Raw genomic sequence first — 21150 nt, 5'->3', positions numbered from 1 at the left:
AGTATTGATCTTAGAGTAACAATAATTTGCATAATCATGAATAATCGTAAGCTCATTTTTAATAAAAACATGTTCCTAATCTGACGTCAATGGATTTATCAGAAATTTTGTTATTTTGTGCACTAGTAAAGCTGCCATGATATTTAGGATACTAATATTCTGGTAGGTTGACAGAAACATCTTGCTGAAGGCCTGTATTGTTCATCTTACTCCCACTATGTATTTTTCATTGCACCTTATAGTGAAGTTATATTGTAAAACATCTGTCACTTGGAAATTCTTTGTAAAGAAGATTCTATTTGTGAGAGAAAAATAATACCCCATATTTTCTCAGAACTTACAAACTTAGCTATAGCTAAGATAGAATATTCCAGGTGCAGTTTTTCACCTGGTTGGTTTCTACTAGAGTGACATTTTTCCTTTCACTGTCTAATATGTATGTGATATTTTAGGTAACATATAAAGGTATAAATATTAAGAAGTCCCTGGGTTGTCTTCTTATGATAAGGTCAATTTTTTAAAACTTACTTAAGGCCTATTTTGTTATTGAAGGTAATATTTTCTGTCAAATGTGGCACAAAATTTTCAAGTATGTATCATGCATTCATTAGCACATCTCAAATATGAAACAATTTTAAGGGAAATATGTAAAAATTGCCTAATAAGCAATGCACAATGTATTTAGGACATTTTGTTGGATAGTTTCATGGCAAGGTATTGGAACCATGATAGTTTTTAATAAAGTGTGAATAGTTTTAAAACTGTCATTATCAAAAATTACCATTATTATTTTCACACCATTCACTAACTCAGTGATATACAGCTTGTCAAAAGCTCTCCATTTAGGTTAAATTTAGTTGCATATCAATTGAAGAACTTCAGAGAAATTAGGATAAATGTATCCTATTATATAAAAGCACAAACCGTCCTTTTTTAGTAATAGGTATTTTTATTCTTTATCTTGGCATGAAAATCTTATTTAAATAATGAATATTTTAGAAGGTGATATAACATAACAATTGGGCTCCAAATCTACAATAAAAATGTTAGTTTAGTACTGAAAAATCTAGAAATTGTTTTGATTTTGAAATTTCCCTGAAACTATATATATTGTTGATAAAAAATATATATATAGTAGAAAGCAAGAACTGAGGAAGGTCCCTCAGGTGGCTCAGAGAGGCCAAAAATCTTTCTTGAAGGGAGCCAGCCATGATCAAATAATGACAAATGCCCTGTTTTATAAAGAAGGCATTGGAAGATTCTAGAGTAAACCAGTTAGAATAATTGTGATCTAAGATGGTGATGCTCTCCTTTTAATTCTGAATTTAAGTTTTTTGCTTCCAGTAATAGGAGCCCAAATCCAGTACTGGGAAAATTTTGAAAAGGTATAATTTTATATATATATATATATATATATATATATATATATATATATATATATAATCTTTTTGAAGGTATTGGGAGCAAACAAGAAAATATTGATGATGTATTGGAAATAAGCCTTAGGAAAGGCAGCAATTTAGCAATAAATCATCTTAGTCCCTGATATTGGTTTAAGGTTACCCTTGATTCCAGGAATCTACAAGCAGCAAATATATACCTTCTTTGAAAGAAGCCATTATCCTAGCTAGCAACCTTTTTAATTTTTTTTTTTTACTAACAATTTGGCATTAATAATTTCTGGCAAACAAGCAAGCAAACAAGTCAGTCACATGAAAAGTCAAGACAATATGAGGTAATAATAAAAGAAGCAAAGTAACAGAAGCAGATGCACATGAGTCTTGCCAGTAATCAATCAGTTTTATCAGTCTTTTCAAAAGAGTCAACTTTAGGCTACATTAGTCCCTTCAATATTATATTGGCTTTTTATTTCATTAATTTCTGCTTTTTATTAATTCCATTTTTCTAAATTTTTGTATTTAATTTGTTCTAAATTAAATTGTTTTGTATTTACTTTGTTTAATGTTCTAAAGTCTATTGTCCACAGGAATATTGGAGATACTAGACAGAGACTTTAAAATAACTATGAATAAGACCTTTAGCAGATAACTAAAAATTCAAAAATAGAGGTAGCAAATATATCTTAGAGCTAAAAATTAAAATCCTCCAAATTAAGAATTTAGTGTATGATCTAGATGTAGATTAGAGAAAACTGAAGAATTATTGAACTGAAAATTAGATAAAGTAAAGGAGAGAAATTTAGTAAGAGAGTATGAGAGACATAAAGTATATGAAAAGAAGATTTAAGAAAAGTAAAACTGAAGTCCCAGAAGGAAAGGAGAGATGGTACAAAAGCAATATTCACACTGATATGGACTTGGAAATTTACAAATGAGCAATACATTAAACTGTGCATTTCAGGAGTCTTAGGAATTCTAAATAATGAAAACAAGGAACTCTTTCTAAACATATCTTAGTACAAATGCTGAAAGCCAAATAAAGGTAAGAATCTTAAAAGTAGTAAGATAAATAAAGACTAATTTTCTTCAAAGAAGCAAGGATGACAGCTAAATTCTACAGAAACAATGGAAATCAGAAACCTGTATCTTTACCATGCTGGAAGAATATACTTAACAAACTGGAATCCTATATCCAGTCAATATTTCCATCAGGAAAAAAAGTGAAATAAAATCAACCTCAGAAAAACAAAACTAAAAGAATTAATTACTTTGAGATTGGCAAAAAATAAAATTAAAATGGATGATCTCTTGGCAAGAGGAAAATATCTCAGATTGAAAATAAATCTAACTGAACATTGAACGTAAACAGTATTTTGCTTACAAGACTTCCCTGGTGGTACAGTGAGGTCCAGTGGACCCCAAAGCAGGGATCCCAGGTTCAAGGCCTGGTCAGGGAACTATTACAGATTCTGCATGCTGCAACTAAGAGCCCATATGCCACAGCTAAAGATCCCACCTACCTCAACTAAAGAGCCCGCATGCCTCAACTAATGTCCCACATACTGTAGCTAAGACCCGGTGCAACCAAATAAATAAATAGAAATAAATAAATATTTAAAACAATATTTTGTTTACCATTTATACGATTGATATATGCAACAAAAGTGCTATATAATTTGTGAGGTAGTATAAAAACAGTTATCATTTATAAAATGACCATGTGCTAGTCCATCAAGAAACTCTCAACAAATAGCAAAGGATGGAATCATACAAATGGCTTTCTCTGATCACAACACATTGAAGGCACAAATCAATTTTAAAAAATTAGATAATACTCATATATTTTAAAATAAATAAATAAATAATGTGTAGGTCTAAATAAGTTGTAAGTAACCAATCATAGACTTTAGAAAACATATCAGATGAAACACAAATAAATTAAAAGAAAGAAAACAATAAAAAGCAGAAGTTAATGAAATAGAAAAGCAATATAATATTAAAAGGAACTACTTAACACAGAGTTGGTTCTTTGAAAAATCTAATAAAATTGGTTAATTGCTGGCAAGAAGAATCCATAAAAAAGAGAGGGCAACAATAATCATTATAAGTAATATATATATATATATATATATCTTTTAGAGATTTTAAAAGGATCGTAAAGATAATTTAAGTATCATAAACAACTTTATTCCAGTAAGTTTGATTATTAAACATAATGGACAAATTCTTAGAGAAATGAAACATAACAAAACAGACACAAGAGATATGGGAACATATGTATATGTATGACTGATTCACTTTGTTATAAAGCAGAAACTAACACATCACTGTAAATCAATTATACTCGTATAAAGAAGTTAAAAAAAAAAAAAGAAAACCTGATTTTTCTTATAACTATGGAATAAACAAAATCTGTAATCAAAATATTTTCCTTGAGAAAACTCCAGGCCTCGATGGCTGGCTGTCTCAGTGAATTCCACCAACAGTTAAGGAAAACATTTATACAAACTCTTCAGGAGGAAAGAAAAAGAGTAATAAGTATCCGCAAATTTATTCTGTGAGTCAAGTATAACCATGATATCAAAAATCTAAGAAGAATGTTAGAAGAATGAAAAAACTATAGGTTTTCCACACTTAGGAACATGGGTACAAAACCCATTAAAAAGCTAACAAGGCACTTCCCTGGTGGTCCAGTGGTTAAGAACCCGCCTACCAATTCAGGGGACATGGGTTCGACCTCTGGTTGGGGAACTAAGATGCCACATGCCACAGGGAAACTAAGCCCGCTTGCTGCAACTACTGAGCCCACACTCTTTGAAGCCCGAGTGCCAAACTAGAGAGCCCGCGCATGCACTGCAACTACTGAACCCATGCCCTCTGGAGTCCACACACCACAACTAGAGAGAAGTGCATGCACTGCAACGAAAGATCCACATGCTGCAATGAAGACCCCACATGCCGCAACTAAGACCCAACACAGAAAAAAAGGAAAAAAAAGGAGCCAACAAGATTAATGTGGAATATATAAAAATGATAATACATCACAGACAAGCTGTTCCAGTAATTTCCATCCTACCAGATTACATTTGTAATATTTCAATGCACCATTTCTTATGAAGTGTGGAAAACATGGCAGAAAAGATTTGGAACACAAGTAACTTTTTAAAACTGTTCACACTTAGATTAAGGAAAATTGATAAGGAGAAGCTCCCAGTGTTCTTGATATTAGTGACTCATTAATTAATTTATTATGTTGTTAATCTCTGAATCTTATTGTAAGGTATTAAATGCACTATTGAGTTTTCTAATAAAAATGTTTGGAATTATCAATGGAGTTCAATTATTCTCCTACTTTGGCATAAAATTATGCAATATAAAGGATATTAAATTGACCAAAAAGTCTATCCTCTTGTCACCTGACATATGGAAAATTTCCATTCATAACATAATGAGTAATTTCTTTATACCCATACTTCTTTCTTGAGCCCTAGCTGTGTGCTTATTCAATCAACAAATAATAATTGAGTGAATTATGATTTTTTTCTCTTGGAACTACTCTAGTCTTGATAGGAAGCACGTGAAAATACAAAAATAACAGTAATAGATAATAGAAAATGAGAAGTGCCATTAGAAGGGAACAGCAAAAGGAAGAAATGTGTTCAAGCAATGAGACATTTCCTCTGGTAAAGGGATGAGTCAGGGTTTGTTAAGAACACTATGTTTAGCATCTATTTCATATTTCATTTACAATTTTTGTACTGCTCAGTGAAAGTGGGAACAAGATAGTCTTAATCAACTTATGTAATGTGTCTTTTCCTTGATCTGCTTTATTTAATAATTTATTTTCTCTCAGATAAATATAAGTATGTTCCACTAGACAAAATGTATGTGTTTCAGAAAGTTCATATATAGAATACAGTTTCATTACTTTATAACTTAAATGTTTTTAAAATGTTCTCAGTCTTTTAGGATCATTTGACATTACCTCAGGGACCATCTTCAGTGGGCAAGAGGGAAGTACTATGTCTTCAGGGCTCCAGGCTGCTCCCTTCACACAAGAGACCTACTGAACTTTCATCTCTTTAATATATCAATAGTCTTCATAAGATTTCATTTCATTTTAGACAAAGGTTCCCATCAAAAAAGAAAGAAAAAAGAATTGCATTAACTTGCCACTTGAAGGAGATGTAATGAATATCCTGGTTACCCAGAAAATTGACACATTGTATTCAATGTGCTTTTTCTGTTTCACCTGTGAGTTCTGCTTGAATTCCAATACTTGGAAACCTGCTTGACCTTCCCAGCATTAATGAAATATCTATCAGTAGTCTCCCACTTCCAGCACGTACACATTTCATCATTCAATTGTTCATTCAACAAAAAGTTTATTCCTACTTTGTGGCAGGTACAGAAAATACATTGATAGGGGGAAAAAGACACCCTCCTTTGTCTTAAATTTCTCCCTGGTTTCAAACATTTGTTTTCACACTAAAACTGATCTTTGCCTCTGGCCATACCTGGCTATGACTCTGTACCTTGTTTTTCTTGCCTTATTATTTCTTTTTCTTTTTAACCTCACCACTCTCACTTCAGCCTTCTCACTGCCTGTGATTGACATTTTCTGTGCTCCAGGCACACAAAATCTTATTACTCTCCCATTTCTTAAGGTGTTCAAGCTTACACTGCCCTCTCCCCCAACCCAATAATCTGCTTCCACCTCACCTGCCATTAAATTTTTTTTGAAAGACATGTCAAGATTGTCTGGTTCAACATCCTCATTTTCCTTTATTTCTTCAATCCACTTTAATCAGATGTCACTAAATCACTTTGGTCAAATATGCCAGCTCCATCTAGAGAAACCCAGCTGTGAAGAATTAGTTAACTTCTCTGTGACATTTTCACCGTTTCTCACTCTTTTTCCTTAAGAGACTTTCTTCAGTTTCCTTTCGGGACAGTGCAATCTTCACATGATTTTCCTACTTTGCTATCCATGTTCAGTGCCCTTTACTGGATGGATACTCCTCAATATTGCAATGTTGGAGTCTCAGTGCTCAGTCTTATTCTTATACCACTGTCTACCTGCACAAAATGTGCTGTGATTTCCTCCAGTCTCATGGATTTAATATCACTGATCACTCACAAATTTACATGTCTGAGCGTGATATTTCCACTGAGAAACAGACCGATACACGGAACTGTCTGCTGGATATCGCCTCATAAACTGATGTCTAAAACTTAGTATGTTCAAGACAAAACTTTTTATTCTCTCATCTACACCACACATGTAAACAAACACACATGTACATACACACAATCATGCATATTCCTAATTCTTTTTAATGAAAGATTCTGTGTCAGAGTAAGTGATACCATTTCACTCAGTTCACATGCTAAGCCCTAATGGTCATCCTTGATTTCTCTTTTCTCATGCAGGTCTCTTCAGAGCTGCCTTAAATAGCACGTCTCTTCGTATTTTGTCTCACTCTACTCATTTATTTTGATTTATCATTATAACATGTCATTAACTGAAATGATATTACATATTTAACAGTTTACTGATTTATTTTCTGTCTCTGCTACTGGAATATAAGAAGCATGAGGGCAGGAATATTGTTTATGCTTTCCAGATGGGTTCTCAGAACCTAGTTCTGGCACACTATAGGAACTAAAGAAGTATTCATTGAATGAATACATGGGTGGACAATACATTGGATATTAGCCTGCAACTTTGTTGTTACTATCCATTCTGCTGGTAATGTTCTCCTTACCTTCTCCCATTTAAAGAGTAAAATATTGCTTCATCTTTGGTACTAAAATTGCTTCTTCTGAAGCTTTTCTTGATTTTTCCAGGAGGATTTACCCTGCTTACCCTGCTAGGCTTCCATAAAAGCCCTGTACAAATCTCAACTACAGCAGTGTCAGGATATGTTACAGTTTTGTGATTCTATATCTTTATCACCACTAGCTTATATGTTCTTGCAGGGTAGAAGTTTAGTTTTTGTTTTGTTTTGTTTTTTCATCTTCCTGGCATATAAAAGACCCTGATGGATATATGTGGTGAACAGATAAAATTTAAATATTTTACATTAAGATTTATTAGAGGGACACATCAGAATCTCACTCCATACAGAGATTACTTCTAAAGGGATTTATTTCTTCTCAGTAGGCTCTGATGGCCATATATTATTTGGCTCTGAAAGAAGGGTTCAACATTCCAGTAAAGGCTTTTTCCATACTCTGTTGACAGAGGGACATCTTCATACTTTCTAAGTGTTAGTTTCTGTCTAGATATGATTGTAAATAGGATAAATAGTGTACTTTGGGGAAAAGCAATATAATAAGAGCTCTACTGTCTGAAAATAAGAATAGAGTTGTCCAGTGGGTTGGTCTATTCTCCCAACATGGTTCCCCTAATCTACATGTGTGATGTTCATTAATAATTCGTCCATAGCTTAATAGGTTTTTAGCAATACTATAGGAACAATTATAATATTTGCAATATTGCACATGCAATATTTTATAAAAAATGCATGAGTATATTTCCTTGCTATAAAATACAGAATGTAGAAATCTCTATCGAGTGATGTGAAAGTTTCAGTTGTAGTGTAACAGAAGGGAAATTTCAAACAAGATTTTAGGAAAAGGGTGACAATTATTACTTCATTCCTTATATTTCTATTGAAGGATGTGTATTTTACTATACTCAGTGAATGCCTTCATTCTCTTCTACAGTCTTTCTTTCCCCTAAAAAAGAATGAGTGAGTTACCAAATAGGTAACAATGAGTTTAAAAAACAAAACAAAACTATATACATTTAGGTCAAACGATTGGCTCAATCTTGCATATCTTGCATACCACATTGACCAGTAAAGGGACATTTACCCTCACATGATAAACATAGTTGTAACTGAACCCAGATCTGCCCCTCAAGACAAGACTGAAATGTTATTTCCTTCTTGTAATCTTATTTTCAGACCTGATAAGGTTTGAGGCTGGCAGTTGGTACTCTATCATTCCCCAAAAGATTCTGCAGACCCATTTCGCTTAGATGTGGGAGTCAAGATCTATTTTGTATGAAAAGTGAGTAGGTGGCTGGAAAAAGAATAGAAAGTTCAAGTTTTGGTTATGATCTATACTGATTTCCCTATTCCGATACTTACCACTAATAAAGTGGAAACATTATTTTAATGCTTATTTGTCTTCTTATTGTCTCCTCTTATCCAACATTGTCCAGGAAACATATATGAAGATCATGATCTGAAGCCATGTTTGGTTACTGGGATTCTAAATAAAGAAAATTCCATTTACCAGATTAGGAGAAGACAGTCATAGCTGTGAGATAATTAAGATAAAAGAGCAGATTGCAAAAGCCAGAAATGTTCCAACACCTGTGAGGTAGTCTAACACTGATTTCTACAGCTCCATTTTTGCAAAGGGGACACACTTGTGGAGAACACACCTAGAACCAGAAACAAAACACTAGAACAAATCCAGAACATCTTCCACTCCTTCCCCTCCCCAAGTATAACTATGTTTCTAACTTTGAACACCATAGAGTAGGTTTTCTGTTGTTTGTGTTTTGCTTTGTTTTGTTTTGGCTTATACTTGCTTTTCTCTTTAGCATCTTAAAAATGCTCCCTTGAAAGGGACAGTTATGTGAATACATTTCCCACCCTTCTTTGGTTAATCTGACTCTGTTCAATGGATACAAATTAACTACCTTGGGTTTTTGGGTTGCAGAGCTTGCTCAGGTTTGTTAGAAAAAAAAATTGAATAATATTAAAGAGATATCTTGAAATATTAGAAATATATCCTGGGACATATTTGCTTTAAAAAGATAATATGGTGTAACAGAAAAAAAAAAGCATTACAAATGAAGTTTGTGAACTGTTGGTCAGATTACTTAATCTCTGAATTTGGGTTTCTCATCTGTAAAATGGATTTAATGATACAAAAAGAAATAAGAGATTATTGTGAGAAAGAAAACCCATGTGAAATCTCCTTGATTACTTGATTTATTCAGGGAGATTTATTTGAACCTAAATGTTATTTGAATAATGTTGATGGCTCCCATAAATTTTGTGATGCATATTGAGAGAATGGTTGTAGAATAAATTATAGCTTCATGTATGAATTTGGTTGAATTTAACCATTTTCCTAAAATTGTTAATATTCTTCACTAGAGAAAGATTTTTGATGCTAAACTACATCAATTTAAATAAGTTTCTCTTGGTTTCCACAGAGTATAAATTTTAAAAGTACAAACAATTCTCTAGGTTTTTCATTTAAAGCTTTGTCTTCTGAAGTCCTTTGATGAATATTGTATTTATAGCCTCTGATGCCAGCTGCTTTAAAATACAAGGCTTTTATAACTGCTTCTTTCATCTGTGGCATTAGAGATGTTCAGAGGACAGGCAGCACAAAATAGCATGATTTGCATTCAATGCAGAATCTGTACAGTTAAACGTTCAAGTCTTAATGAAAGGTCATAAAATCTTACAGTACTGACCAAATAGATTTCCTAGAACATTAAATTCCCCATGAATCCTCCTGTACCACTTTTAAACACAAGTTAAAATTGCAAATCATAAATACTGAATGCTTTCTTTCCTAATGTAAGTTCACTATTATAACCTTGTCTGGCAGAGATGCTCCACTTAAAGGTCTGTAACATTTTCATTATCAGTTCTATCACTGAGGAGTTGACAATGCAGCTGTTTCTGTTTGTAATGGACTGAAAATGCTTATACTGATTTTTTCTTTAAGTCAGCTGCTAATGTATCTCTTTTTGGGTCCTGAGTTAAAACAAATGGAATTTCTTTAGTTTTCAACTGCTTTTCCTATTATTGTCCAGTTAAAAATACAGTTCTGTAATAGAATATATATTTTTATGAATATATTATATCCAGAGCTTTAGTTTTCTTCTAACATATGGGTTGCCTCATTGTGTGCATGTGCATGTGTTTGTGTGTGTGTGTATAGGCATATATATATGTATATGTAAGAACAAATAATATTTTCTCAAAACTTAATATTCTTTGTGGTAGAAGAGATGCAAAGAAAAGAAATCCCATTAAGATGCATGAGAATATCTCCACAAATTAAGTTCTGTACTTGAGTGGCAAGAGTAGACTCCTACTAGTATAAAGTGTACTTGAAGCATACAAAAGATTAAAATGTTCTAAATTATACTGCATTTCACAAAAACAATGTCTCCACTTGTTAATGAGAATATATGAAATACATTTTTGAATGAAGTGAAATGTTAATAAGAAATCAGTTTCCTTTCTGTATTATGTGCAAGTGTTTGCTAAAATGCATTAAGTTTTAGCAATGTCACAGAACACCACGCTGCAGCTCATATCTAGGAAACCTAAACCACCATGGTTGCCAAGATATTTTGAGACATTGACCTGCTTATTGACAGATATGCAACAGGAAAGAGATGCTGAATGGTACAGAGAGGGACTCACTGGATGGATGAGTAGTCCCTGATTTCACCTCTGAAATTTCATATTTGTGTAAATATCCTTGTTATTAGTGACAAGATCCATCATTCCATTTTCCCTGGCCCCTGGAGTAATTTACTTAGAAGACAGAGTAAAATCTGACTCTCAGAAACTTAGAAGGTTTTATTGAACACTTGAAATTCACCAAGCCATGAGATTCAGGGAATGGCCTGACCTAAAACACAGAAAGGGGGTCTCAGTGATATTACAATATGTTCTTTAGTCATATCCCAATTCCACTCACAGCTATCAACATACAACATACGGGTTAGGAAAAGTCATTCTTGATATTAACTTGTCCAGACACTATCCCATCCTTTGATATTCTGAGATTTACAACAGCACAGAATAAGTCATAGTCAGAGACTTGGGGCATCATACCACCCCTTTACATTCAAGTTATGTGACTTTTACATACTATATAAGAAGCCTATAAAATATTGTATCCTTGTTCAACTAATGGTAGGCATTTTACCAGACCTAAGTAGACATTTCATTAGTGGTTTGGGAATAGAAATACATATGTAGCCTCACACCATAAATAACAGAAAATAAATGCCTATTTTAGACAGTTTTACTTTGAGAAGATATCAGGTTTCTATCAGGATTGAGCTGTGAAAGATTCCAAATTTTCCATCCAGCTTAATTTACTTCAATTATGTTTGAATAACTGATGTACTTATTACTCTTAGGCAAGCCTCCTTACTGTGTATATATATATTTGAACTTGCAACTAAAAGGAAATAGCTCTTGTGCTTTCCTTGGAAGACATTCTGCAATCTGATGCCACTTACAATCTTTCCCTTCCTTTATCAAGTAACAACTTAATTATTATTTTTATTTCTTTCACTGAAATACTTGAAACTCTAATAGATTCTGTCTTATCAATTCAGAGGGAGTTGTACCCGCGGTACTGAGTCAGAAAAGAAGAAAATGGGTTTATCAGGTGTTCTTTTAAGACCTTTATTGACACACAGGGTAAGTGAGAAGGATCCTCACTGGGTCCCTTTAGTCCCATCTCCCTCCCCAACTTTGTCATTGGGATGGTAACTCTCTGACCCTGCTGTCCACTTCAGCAGCTTAGATAAGTTATTTCATTTGTGTTCTCTATTTCCAGGTTGCCCTATGCCAGTGATTCATGCTCTGGTCAAGGACGTGCTTTCCTGCCCTTTTTTACCTGAGCTGGAAGTGCTAGATGCTTGTGATCACTCCTGCCTTTATGGTTATGGTGGTGATTTGCTTTGGGGCTGGCTACTATGCCAGTCTTGAGGGCCTGCTATACTCAGCCATGGATAGAAGCTAGAGATTATGGGGCTATTATAAAGGGTTCAGCCTTCAAGAAGGAGCCTTGATCATGAAAACATATTTTTCTAGGATAAGATTGGAATCTTTTGTCATTATAAGCTGTATGTGAGTGTGCATGAGTGTATATGTGGCACACCTTCTTTAATGAATTGTAAGTCTATGATAGGTAGGGTATATTAAAATAAGGGAGTTGATTTCACTGACCTCTCTCACCACTTTACCATGTTTATTTGACAATGTGTTACCTTATTACAGAGATTCAGAAGCCTTCTACTAAGAATGTCTTCTGTCAGGCCCTTCTACTGCTCAATATTTTTGACCAGTAGATTTTGTTCTAAGCTTCTATTTTCTGTTCACCATGACACTATCAAACCTTGCCTTACCTAAGTGCTCAGTAGGAATAATTTAATCAAACAATTCAGTAAAAATGTTAACTACTCATAATATTGATAAAATTAAATATCAAAACATGCTTATATATGACAATATGTATTAGTTACCAAAGATAATGCAAGAAATTATACTCAGGTGGGAGAAAGATATCACTATTCAAAGAATTAAGGGAAAAAAAGAGGTTAAGCCACTGATTTAAGTCAACTGTATGCAATTGGTTTACCTACATCCTCCTGGTATAATTACCCTCCCTCCCCATTCTTTTTCTTTAACATCTTTATTGAAATAAAATTGCTTTCAAATTGTGTGTTAGTTTATGCTTTATAACAAAGTGAATCAGCTATACATATACATATATCCCCATATCTCCTCTCTCTTGTGTCTCTCTACCACCCTCCCTATCCCACCCCTCTAGGTGGTCACAAAGCATTGAGCTGATCTCCCTGTGCTATGTGGCTGCTTCCCACTAGCTATCTGTTTTAGATTTGGTAGTGTATATATGTCCATGCTACTCTCTACTCCATCCCAGCTTACCCTTCGCCCTCCCTGTGTCCTCAAGTCCATTCTCTATGTCTGGGGCTTTATTCCTCTCCTGCCCCTAGATTCTCCAGAACCATTTTTGTTTCTTTTTTTTAGATTCCATATACTTGTGTTAGCATATGGTATTTATTTTTCTCTTTCTGACTTACTTCACTGTGTATGACAGTCTCTAGGTCCATCCACCTCACTACAAATAACTCAATTTCATTTCTTTTTATGGCTCAGTAATATTTAAATGTATATATGTGCCACATCTTCTTTATCCATTCATCTGTCAATGGACACTTAGGTTGCTTCCATGTCCTGACTATTGTAAATAGAGCTGCAATGAACATTGTGGTACATGACTCTTCTTGAATTATGGTTTTCTCAGGGTGTATGCCCAGTAGTGGGATTGCTGGGTCATATGGTAGTTCTATTTTTAGTTTTTAAAGGAACCTCCATACTGTTCTCCATAGTGGCTATATCAATTTACATTCCCACCAACAGTGCAAGAGGGTACCCTTTTCTCCATACCCTCTCCAGCATTTATTGTTTATAGGTTTTTTGATGATGGCCATTCTGACTGGTATGAGGTGATACCGCATTGTAGTTTTGATTTACAGTTCTCTAATGATTAATGATGTTGAGCATCCTTTCATGTGTTTGTTGACATTCTCTATATCTTCTTTGGAGAAATGTCTATTTATGTCTTCTGTCCTTTTTGGATTGGGTTGTTTGTGTTTTTGATATTGAGCTGCATGAGCTGCTTGTAAATTTTGGAGATTAATCCTTTGTCAGTTGCTTCACTTGCAAATATTTTCTCCCATTCTGAAGGTTGTCTTTTTGTCTTGTTTATGTTTTCTTTGCTGTTCCAAAGCTTTAAAGTTTCATTAGGTCCCATTTGTTTATTTTTGTTTTTATTTCCTTTTCTCAAGGAGATGGGTCAAAAAGGATCTTGTTGTGCTTTATGTCATAGAGTGTTCTTCCTACATTTATCTCTAATAGTTTTAGAGTGTCTGACCTTACATTTAGGTCTTTAATCCATTTCGAGATTATTTTTTTCTACAGTGTTAGGGAGTGTTGTAATTGTATTATTATTAATTTTGTGTGTGTGTGTGGTACACGGGCCTCTCACTGTTGTGGCCTCTCCTGCTGCGGAGCACAGGCTTCGGACGTGCAGGCTCAGTGGCCATGGCTCATGGTCCCAGCCGCTTCGCGGCATGTGGGATCTTCCCAGGCTGGGGCACAAACCCATGTCCCCTGCATCGGCAGGCAGACTTTCATCCACTGTGCCAACAGGGAAGCCCTTTAATTGCATTATTTTACATGTAGGTGTCCAGTTTTCCCAGCACCACTTATTGAAGAGGCTGTCTTATCTCCATTGTATATTCTTGCCTCCTTTATCAAAAATAAGTGAGCATATGTGTGTGGGTTTATCTCTGGGCCTTCTATCCTGTTCCATTGATCTATATTTCTGTTTTTATGCCAGTATCATACTGTCTTTATTACTGTAGCTTTGTAGTATAGTCTGAAGTCTGGGAGCCTGATTCTTCCAGCTCTGTTTTTCTTTCTCAAGATTACTTCGGCTATTCGGGGTCTTTTGTATTTCCATACAAATTGTGAAATTTTTTGTTCCAGTTAGGTGAAAACTGTCATTAGAAGTTTGATAGGGATTGCATTCAATCTGTAGATTGCTTTGGGTAGTAGAGTCATTTTCACAATGTTGATTCTTCCAGTCCAAGAATATAGTTTATCTCTCCAACTGTTCGTATCACCTTTAATTTCTTTCATCGGTGTCTTATAGTTTTCTGCATTCAGCTCTTTTGTTTTAGGTAGGTTTATCCTTGTTATTTTGTTTTTTTTGTTGCAGTGGTAAATGAGAGTGTTTCCTTAATTTCTCTTTCAGATTGTTCATCATTAGTGCATAAAAATGCAAAAGATTTCTGTGCATTGATTTTGTGTGCTGCTACTTTACTAAATTCATTAATTAACTCTAGTAGTTTTCTGGTAGCACTTTTAGGATACTCTGTGTATAGTATCATGTCAACTACAAACAGTGACATCTATACTTCTTCTTTTCCTATTTGGATTCCTTTTATTTCTTTTTCTTCTCTAATTGCTGTGGCTAAACTATTATTCTAAAATTATGTTGAATAATAGTGGTGAGAGTGGACAACCTTGTCTTGTTCCTGATCTTAGAGGAAATAATTTCAGTTTTTCACCATTTGAACGATGTTGGCTGTGGGTTTTTCATATATAGCCTTTATTATGTTGAGGTAAGTTTTCTCTATGCCTTCTTTCTGCAGGGTTTTTATCATAAATGGGTATTGAATTTTGTTGAAAGCTTTTTCTGCATCTATTGAGATGATCATATGGTTTTTCTCCCTTAATCTGTTACTATGGTTTATCACATTGATTGCTTTATGTATAATGAAGAATCCTTGCATCCTGAGATAAGCCCCACTTGATCATGGTGTATGATCCTTTTAATGTGCTGTTGGATTCTGTTTGCTAGTATTTTGTAGAGGATTTTTGCCTCTATTTTCATCTGTGATATTGGCCTGTAGTTTTCTTTCTTTGTGACATCTTTCTCTGGTTTTGGTATCAGGGTGATCATGGCCTCATAGAATAAGTTTGGGAGTGTTCCTCACCCTGCTATACTTTGGAAGAGTTTGAGAAGGATAGGTGTTAGCTCATCTCTAAATGTTTAGCAGAATTCCCCTGTGAAGCCATCTGGTCCTGGGCTTTTTTTGTTGGAAAATTTTTAATCACAGTTTCAATTTCAGTGCTTGTGATTGGTCTGTTTATATTTTCTATTTCTTCCTGATTCAGTCTCAGAAGGTTTTGCTTTTCTAAGAATTTTTCCATTCCTTCCAGGTTGTCCATTTTATTGGTATAGAGTTGCTTATAGTAATCTCTCATGATCCTTTGTATTTTTGCAGTGTCAGTTGTTATTCTCCTTTTTCATTTCTAATTCTGTTGATTTGAATCTTCTCCCTATTTTTCTTGATGAGTCTGGCTAATGGTTGATCAATTTTGTTTATCTTCTCAAAGAACCAGCTTTTAGTTTTATTGATCTTTGCTATCGTCTCCTTCATTTCTTTTTCATTTATTTCTGATCTCATCTTTATGATATCTTTCCTTCTGTTAACTTTGGTGTTTCTTGTTCTTCTTTCTCTAATTGCATTAGGTGTAAGGTTAGGTTGTTTATTTGACATGTTTCTTGTTTCTTGAGGTAAGTTTGTATTGCTATAATCTTCCTTCTTAGAACTGCTCTTGCTGCATCTCATAGGTTTTGGGTCATCATGTTTTCATTGTCATTTGTTTCTAGATATATTTTTATTTCCTCTTTGATTTCTTCAGTGATCTCTTGGTTATTAAGTAGTGTATTGTTTAGTCTTCCTGTGTTTGTATTTTTTACAGATTTTTTTCCTGTAATTGATATGTAGTCTCATAGCACTTGGTTGGAAAAACTACTTGATATGATTTCAATTTTCTTAAATTTACCAGGGCTTGATTTGTGACCCAAGATATGATCTATCCTGGAGAATGTTCCATGAGCTCTTGAGAAGAAGGTGTATTCTGTTGTTTTTGGATGGAATGTCCTATAAATATCAATTAAGTCCATCTTGTTTAATGTATCATTTAAAGCCTGTGTTTACTTATTTATTTTCATTTTGGGTGATCTGTCCATTGGTGAAAGTGGGGTATTAAAGTCTCCTACTATGATTGTGTTAATGTTGATTTCCCGTTCCATGGCTGTTAGCATTTGTCTTATGTATTGACATGCTCTTATGTTGGGTGCATAAATATTTACAATTATTATATCCTCTTCTTGGATTGATCCCTTGATCATTATGTAGTGTCCTTCTTTGTCTCTTGTAATAGTCTTTATTGTAATGTCTATTTTGTCAGATATGAGAATTGCTACTCCAGCTTTCTTTTGATTCCCATTTCCATGGAATATCTTTTTCCATCCCCTCACTTTCAATCTGTATGTGTCCCTAGGTCGGAAGTGGGTCTCTTGTAGACAGCACATATATGGGTCTTGTTTCTGTGTCCATTCAGACAGTCTATGTCTTTTGGTGGGAGTATTTAATCCATTTACATTTAAGTTAGATATCAATATGTATTTTCCTATTACCATTTTCTTAATTGCCATGAGTTTGTTATTGTAGGTCTTTTCCTTCTCTTGTGTTTCCTGCCTAGAGAAGTTCCTTTGATGTTATGTGGAGCTGGGGGGTCTCTGTTGTACCAATGTCCTGAAATCAGTTCTCCCACCTCAGAGGCACAAGCCTGACACCTGTCTGGAGCACCAAGACATTATCAGTCACACAGCTCAGAAGAAAAGGGAGAAAGAAAGAAAGAAAGAAAGAAAGAAAGAAAGAAAGAAAGAAAGAAAGAAAGAAAGAAAGAAAGAAAGAAAGAAAGAAAGAAAGAAAGGAAGGAAGGAAGGAAGGAAGGAAGGAAGGAAGGAAGGAAGGAAGGAAGGAAGGAAGAAAGAAAGAAAGAAAGAGAAACAAAGTTATTAAAATAAAAAAAAATTAAAAAGTTAAAAAGTAATTAAAAAAAGATAAAAGAATGAAAGAAGAGAGTAACCAGACCAAAAAACAAGTCCACGAATGATAACAAGTGCTACAAACTATACTAAAAAATGAAACAAAACAAAACAAAAAAATGGACAGAGAGAATCCTAGGACATATAGTAAAAGCTAAGCTATACAGACAATATCACATAAAGCAGCATACACATACACACTCACAAAAAGAGAAAAGGGAAAAAATGTATATATCTATATCTATCTATCTATCTATGTATCTATCTATCTATATATATATATAAAAGGAAGACAGCAACCAAATCTATAAACAAATCCACCAATAATAATAAACTCTAAATACTAAGCTAAGATAAACATAGAACCAGAAACCAGTCAGTCGCATACAGCAAACCCCAAGTCTGCAGTTGCTCCCAAAGTCCACCGCCTCAATTTTGGGATGATTCATTGTCTATTCAGGTATTCTACAGATGCAGTGTATGTCAAGTTGATTGTGGAGATTTAATCCACTGCTCCTGAGGCTGCTGGGAGAAATTCCCCTTTCTCTTCTTTGTTCACACAACTCCTGGGTTTCAGGTTTGGATTTGTCCCTGCCTCTACATATAGGTCACCCTCTAGCATCTGTTCTTTATCCAGACAGGAGGGGGTTAAAATAGCAGCTGATTAGGGGGCTATGCCTCTCTCAGTCCAGGGGGAGGGAGGGGTATAGATGCGGGACGAGCCTGCGGTGGCAGAGGCCAGCGTGACGTTGCCAGCCTGAGGCATACTATGTGTTCTCCAGCAGAAGCTGTCCCTGGATCACGGCACCCTGGCAGTGGCGGGCTGCACAGGTGCCCAGGAGGGGAGGTGTGGATAGTGAACCGTGCTTGTGTACAGGATTCTTTGTGGCTGCAGCAGCAGTGTTAGTGTTTCATACCCTTCTCTGGTGTCCACACTGATAGCTGCGGCTTGCTCCTGTCTCTGGAGCTCGTTTAAGAGGTGCTCTCAATCCCCTCTTCTCGCACACCCCGAAACAATGGTCATTTGCCCCTTAGGCAGTTCCAGACATTTTCCTGGGCTCCCTCCCGGCCAGCTGTGGCACACTTAGCCCCCTTCTGGCTGTGTTCACACAGCCAACCTCAGTCCTCTCCCTGGGATCTGATCTCTGAAGCCCGAACCTCAGTTCCCAGCCCACACCTGCCCCAACGGGTGAGCAGATAAGCATCTCAGGCTGGTGAGTTCTGGTCAGCAGTGACCCTCTGTGCAGGTATCTCTCTGCTTTGCCCTCTGCAGCCCTGTTGCTGTGCTCTCCTCCATGCCTCCAAAGCTCACCCCCTGCACAGCTGCCATCTCTGCCAGTGAAGGGGCTTCCTAGTGTACGGAAACTTTTCCTCCTTCACAGCTCCCCTCCAGAGGTGCAGGTCCCATACCTATTCTTTTGTCTCTGTTTTTTTCTTTTATCTTTTGCCCTACCCAGGTACGTGGGGGAGTTCCTTGTCTTTTGGGAAGTCTGAGGTCTTCTGCCAGCGTTCAGTAAGTGTTCTGTAGGAGTTGTTCCACATGTAGATGTATTTCTGATGTATTTGTGGGGAGGATGGTGATCTCCACATCTTACTCCTCTGCCATCTTGAAGGTCTCCCCCACTATTTCTTTACTTCAACTCACAATTGACCATTATCTTTGTATTACTGGCAAGCAAAATTTAGGAATTCTTGGCTTTGGATTTATTTATATACTACCTAACGTCATGTTAAATACTTTGCAAGGTATGCCTGTCACAATTTAAGAAACTCTTCTGTATTTCTAATATGGTCTCTTGGTTTTCCAGGGAAACCCAGGAACCTGGAAAAAGGGATTTACAAGAGGATATTAAATAAACCCTATATATATATATATATATATAATTATAAATAGGAATAAAAGAAGAGAGCTGACAAATAACAGAAAAATCCATTTTTATAACTCAGAATAAATCATCAGAGTATAAATAGAGAGCAATAAACCAGTACAGAGTAACATCACTGAGCTAAGATGAAAGAATGTTTTAAAAGTAGTATGGTCAATCATTCCAAAGAACAATTACAAATGAATGACAGCATTTCATAGTGTTTAATATTACGGACTTTGGCATCAAAGAGATTGCACAGACAGATAAAGGGTTATAAGACTGAAATGAACCACTGGGTCTGGTGTTAACTTGATGGTTGGCCATATTCCAGAACCTGTGTGAAGGAGAATAATGTACGAGTAAACCTTGAATAAAATTAGACAAGAGTGATATGTCACTTGACTAATAAAAAGGGGGAATAATGATAGTTTAAACCACTACCACTTCCAAGGATATCTGCACTTTTGAAGGTGCAGTTTCAAACATCTTAGAAAAGTATGTTAGATCATTGTATTTTGACATCTATCAGTTTTCAAATCACATTTCCTAGGCAGACTCTAAGTTAGTATGGTGTTGGTTATAATTAACCTCTATCAATGTGGTGCTGTGCAGCAGAACCATGTGGAGAATTTAGTAAAACACAGATTGCTGGGACCCCCACACAGGGTTTATTATTCTAAAAGTCTGGGGTGACAACTGAGAATTTGCTTTTCTAATTCCCAAGTGATGCTGTTACTGATGGTTCATGGACATCACTTTATATATATTCAAAAATACAGTTATAAAATGACAGAGTTTTTCCACTGTAGTAGGTAAAAATACAGATTAGCTTAAATTCATTTCAAACGAGAGAAAAAAAAGTAGGAAAGGACAATTCAAATTATTGTGGTGATAGAATGGACTGAAAATAAATATGATCTCATCTAATATTGAAGTATTGCCAACAACGCTGTGATAGTTATTGTATAATCACTCATATTTATGTGAAAAACTCTGCTAACTGGACAATATTCTTGTCGCCAGATCCTCCTGCTGAGGTTTTCTTTTCTAGATACATAGACTTTGAAGCTCATGATTGCTCATAATTGTCTCTTTATATTTACTTAAGAAGATAGCAACTTGGATATCAATAAATAGCAATTAAAACATATAAATATATTTAAACCATTTTCTGAAATGTGAGAGAGTAGTTCATAGTAGTTATATATTGATATTATATAGTGATTTACTATGCCTTTAGTTTATACCAGAGTTCTTTGTTCTATTTATCTTAAATCAAGACTTCTTCACAATGTATCTCTATCATTTTTTATCTTTTATGACACACACACACAAAAACCTGGATTTTTCAGAACAAAATAAAGATTGGATTTATTTTGTCTTTAGACTGATTAAAAGTGATTAGTGGAAAATCCAACAAAATGATAACATTTTGATTATCCAGAGGTGAATTATACAGTTTCTGGAAAAAAAAAAATACCTCCACCAAATATATTCTGATATGTTTACAAGCTTTGGACCATATTGTTAGTTAATAACTCATTAAATGAATAGGCAGAAGAAGAGAAAAAATAGTTTGAGAAATGAACTTCAGG

Source organism: Delphinapterus leucas, chromosome 1, assembly GCF_059928025.1.
Source record: "Delphinapterus leucas isolate spDelLeu-1000000601 "Yukka" chromosome 1, BTC_Dleu_Yukka2, whole genome shotgun sequence".
NCBI lineage: Eukaryota > Metazoa > Chordata > Mammalia > Artiodactyla > Monodontidae > Delphinapterus > Delphinapterus leucas.
This window is presented reverse-complemented; position numbering follows the sequence as displayed.